At 59.3% G+C, this 4,639-nt stretch overlaps 2 non-coding genes across 2 annotated transcripts; both read left to right on the forward strand.

The window, feature by feature from the left end:
* The first annotated feature begins 1,063 nt into the window (after positions 1 to 1,063).
* Positions 1,064 to 1,227, forward strand: LOC142821406 (U1 spliceosomal RNA). Its single transcript, XR_012898180.1, has one exon. It is a non-coding gene; the product is annotated as a U1 spliceosomal RNA (small nuclear RNA).
* Positions 1,228 to 3,896: 2,669 nt separating this feature from the next.
* On the forward strand, positions 3,897 to 4,037 carry LOC112546241 (U4 spliceosomal RNA). The gene has a single exon (XR_003089885.2). It is a non-coding gene; the product is annotated as a U4 spliceosomal RNA (small nuclear RNA).
* The last annotated feature ends 602 nt before the right edge of the window (positions 4,038 to 4,639 follow it).

Below are 4,639 nucleotides of genomic sequence, written 5' to 3' on the forward strand. Positions count from 1 at the left end.
AGCAGAGACGCGCATAGAACAGCCCTGCCCTGGGCGCGCTGAGCGAAGGCCAGGCAGGATACAACACTCTGATGTTGAGGATTAACTCTTTCATGTCCTGACTCCATTGCCTGGCCGAGCGCGGCAGCCTCTGCAAACGGCTCCTCTCAGTGAAGCTAAAGGGATCCCAGGGAGCGAAGCCAGGCGCGAGGGGCCCCGTCTCCCTCTGGTTGCACCTGCCGGACAGTGTTTCTTTCTGTCCCTGCACAGGGCAGTGGGGCGGGTCCGTGCTGGACCGGGGATTCATTCCCAGCCTCCTGCCAGAGCCAGGGGTGTCCCCGTCCTCAGGGACCCTGTGAGCCCCGCCCCCAGTACAGCCCCCTCCCTGCTCGTGTGGCCGGAGCTGCAGAGCTGAGACTCGCCCCAACTTGTGAATATTTATTTTTCCAAAGGGGCAACCGCATCGATTGGTTCCGTTTTTCAAACACCACTCACTGGCCCCGGCGGGAGCAGCAGAGCAACACGCCCCCGGCTCCATCTGCTCCTCTAGTGGTTCGTTCCGGGGAGGGGACAGGACCACACCGGCGGGAAACCTGCGGCCACGTGGCTTCCCCGCCGGTGACAGTGAGCGCCCGGGCGTGTGGCCAGGTGCATCCTCTCCTGCTGCGCCCCTTTGTCCCCCGCCCTGCTACTTTCCCTTAACCCCCCCCCCCCCCGGGCAGCACTTGAGAGAGGGTCCTGGGCTCTGTCTATCGGGCGCTGAGCAGCTGAAGAGCCGGGTCTGGCTGGACTGGAGAGTGTGGACCAAGGGCAGTCAGGGGCGTGGCCCATCCGGAGGGGCGGAGCCGCGTGTGCACGTATGCAGATGTGTGCGCGAGCGGAGCACTGTGGGAGTGGGAGCGGGCTGACGAGCGGGGCCCTAATTTGCAAGCGGGGCTCTGGGTGGGGTCTGGGGACAGGGGTGGGGCAGCTGGCAGCAGCGGGAAGCGGTGCCGGCGGGGTTGTTTGGAGGTGGAAGTGGGAGCCACCGTGATGTGAGAGTTCGGGGCACTTGAGGGCTGGCGGGGCTCTAGGACGAGAGTTTATACTTACCTGGCAGGGGAAATGCCACGCTCAGGAAGGTGGTTTTCCCAGGAAGAGGCCCATCCATTGCACTGCAGGTGCGCTGACTCCTGCCATTTCCTCAAGTAGAGGAAACTCGACTGCACAATTTGTGGTAGTGGGGGACTGCGTGCGCGCTTTCCCCTGGCATTGTTGTTGAAAAACAGATAATTTTGTTTCAGGAATACAAGATTAAATCGAGAGAAACGGTTCTTATCTATTCTGCACACATGCAGATAAATACTGTGGGATAGATTTCCCCAAAAGCTAACCCTGTCTGAATCTCTAAAGCGGGGCGGTGTCTGATGCTCGGGGTTGTGTTTTCTCCGCTTTGAAACTTGCCCTCGAGATTCAGTTTATCATCCCCGTAAAGCATCATCGGTTTATTTCCCCGCTGAGTTGGGCTCGTTGCTTGTTTCTGTTCCTTTGTATCTCTCTTGTTGGTAGGACAATGGTCTGACCGAAACCGCGTGGTACTCCGACCCTCTGGGAAGTTCTGGTCCAAGCTGCAAGCTCCCCACCCCCACTCAGCTCTGGGCCTGGCTTGGATGTTGGCCACCCCCGAGTAACGCAAACATTTAGGAAAACGAAGGTCGAAAGAAACTGCCCGGGCCGCTGTCAGGCCGCGGAGTGATCTAACAAAGCGGCCCACTCCTGGGCCTCTCTGTCTCCTCATGGGTGTTCTGGTCTCCGAACTCAGCCGTGGGTTCAAATCCCGCTCCGGGCACCGCCTTTGCTTCCTGTGCGGAGAAGTAACCGCATGCCCATGTCCCCCTGTCATTGCAAGGACACGCGCTTAGGAATCTGCCGGTTCGGGGCATCTGTGGCTCGTTCCCCAGAGAGACCCTGGTTTCTCCATCAGATCTCTGGGCACTAAAGAGCGAACGAACCGGCCCCTGCTTTGCATGCCGCGCGCTATGCAAATACGGGTTTTGTTTCCTCTCCAGCACAGACTATTTAGGTCCTCTCGTCCCATGGCCCCTCCCAACGCCCAGCCCGTGTCGCTCCCTCCGGCTCTGTGTGCGGGCGGGGTGGGGGGTGGGGGACAGATGCTGCTGCACATTCTTCCCAGCACACACACGGCAAGTAGGAAATCGGCGCCCCTGGTTGCTAATGTTGCAGAAGTGACCTTGTCTCTCTTCTAACCTGTCCCTGACTCTGTTCAGCTGCCACTAACCCGAACTCTCCGACTTCTAAAGCCCCTCTGGGGAGCAGGTGGAGTGAACAGTTCAATGGTGCACAGGTGTGAACAGGGCATCCCCGCATAAATGACCCCACCCGGTCACACACCCCTTTGTGGCTGTTCTCTCTCTAGTCATTTCCAATGCAGAGACACTTGCGGGAAATGGACTGTGGGTCTCTGCCAAGGAGTCTGTATTATATAATTCACGAGCACTACCCGACCGGTTGGGAGTGGGACGGGAGACTTGCACTCAGCGTGGCCTGGTTTGTTCCTGCAGGTGGGTTGCAGGAGTTATGTTCGGATTCTGCGCTGGGCGGTGCTGGCGGAGCAGGGTCACATTCCAGGGAATGCCGAGAACGAGGGAGGTTTGGTGTCTATTCATTTATTTCCTCCCAGATACTCGCAGAGACAAACGGGCTGGTGCATTCTGCGCACCCCCCACAATTCACAAATGCTGCATCGCCTCCCTGTAAACACCATTCCCGGGAACGCTCCCTCGGTCACCCGCTGCCCAGGTGCGCTGGGGATGGGAAAGGGGCGTTGGTCAGAGGCGGGTCGATGGGAACTCGCGGCGCTGCGCTGCGAACGGGCGGTCGGAGTCCGATGGGGTCGGTGCTGCCCTTGGCGTGAGACCCGCTCCCCGTCCGCGGCCATCCCCGCGCGTGTCCTCCGGAAGGGGCGGCCAGGGACGGTTCCGACAGTGGATCGGGGCCCATCGCAGTGTCCCCGCCTGGGAGTCACGTCCCGGAGGAGCATCCCGGGGCCGCTGCTGTCAGTGTCAATCCCGCGGGGAGGGGACGCGCCGAGATGCGGGCGGGCGGGGACTGAGGCGGACGAAGCGCTGCCCGGTCAGTGTCCGGGGCTGTGTCGCTGCTTCTCGGGGTGACGCGCTGTCCTGGGGGCTTCCCCACAGTCACACGCTGAGGATCGGCCCCTGCTGCGTTTGTCACCGCCCGGGCGCCTCCCCTCGGAAGCGTCCAGCCCCTGCGCGATGGGAAGCCCCAGGCAGGCGGAGCAAGGTCCTGCGCGGCGCTGGGGCAGCGACCCCCGGGGACAGCTGCTGTGTGTAAATGGCGCCCCCCTCTAGGGGGTGTTTCCCCTCCCCCCACTGCAGGGGCCGATCCGCACGCGCTGTCAGTCTCCGGGCGGCTGCGGAGTGGCCCAGCGCCCTGCGATTTTCAGCTCCCATGTCCCGTGCCAGGCTGAGCACAAGGCATTGATGCCCCAGAGGCGACTGTTCTGCGCACGCGCAGTGGGGGCTGGTTTCCCTCCATGTCGAACTGCCGGGAAAATCTGGCGGGAATCACCCAGCAGCCCCCACGTGGTGTTGTGATTTCTAAGCATTTAGCTGCAACGAGACAAAACAGGCTCTCCCGCCCCCACCCCTCCCACCTGGTGACGTCAGTCTCACATTTCCATCGCGCTCCCAGAGGCCTCTGCGGCCAGCGGAGGGTTCTGAGCGGCACAGAAGCGCTGAACCCCGCAAGCCCGCTGGGTCTGGCTGGGCTGCCGGGGCTCCGGAGGCAGCGGTGCTGGGGCACTTCGTACCCGGCTTCCCGCCACGGTACCGGGCCTCGCCCTAAGCTGGGAGCCCGTGGCCGGCCGGGGTGACGGCGCCGGGGAGTGTTTCATTATCTTTGCGCAGTGGCAATATCGTAGCCCATGAGGTCAATCCAAGGCGCGATTATTGCTAATTGAAAACTTTTCCCAATACCCCGCCGTGATGACTTGAAATACAGTCGGTCTCGGCAATTTTTGGCGGTCTCTGCGGAGGCTGGGCGACTTTGTTTAATAAAAGAAATGAATGGTGTTTTCCGTGTTTGTACCAGTGTTACTTATTCGTTATATCACTTGACTTATGTTCTTTCCATGGTCTATTCTGGTTTACTGTAGAGCTTTGTACTGAAAGCTCCAAGCAACCTTTCCTTTTTGCTGTTTTGTAGAAACTCAGGTTTTCCAGTGTGTTATAAACCGTTTCCTGTGACAAATGGCTTGTTGGACGCCTTTCATTTTATGCTGGTTTATTCTCTTATTGCTACATCCAGGTCATGGCTAAAGATAATAAAGATCCCCAGACTCAGAATAAATCCCTGGGGAGCCCCACTAGAGATCTCCTTCCAATGGCTACTTTCCCCTAACACTAAACAACTCAGCAGTTGCCATCAGCACACAGCGTTATCTGAGGCAGCACGGTCATGTCATGTCCTACCAAGATTTTTCCTAAACGTTGTCAAAATCAGTTTTTTGAAAGTAGGAATAAGAAATCCTCCGGAAAAGGGCTCTCCCCTCTTTTCCCTGTTTACGTAGAACAGACCCCTGTGGGTCCCAGTGCATTTCGCAGGGACTGCTGTCCCTCGCCTCGCCTCTGTCTGGGCA

This window comes from Pelodiscus sinensis, chromosome 30 (genome assembly GCF_049634645.1).
Source record: "Pelodiscus sinensis isolate JC-2024 chromosome 30, ASM4963464v1, whole genome shotgun sequence".
In the NCBI taxonomy this organism is placed as follows: Eukaryota; Metazoa; Chordata; order Testudines; family Trionychidae; genus Pelodiscus; species Pelodiscus sinensis.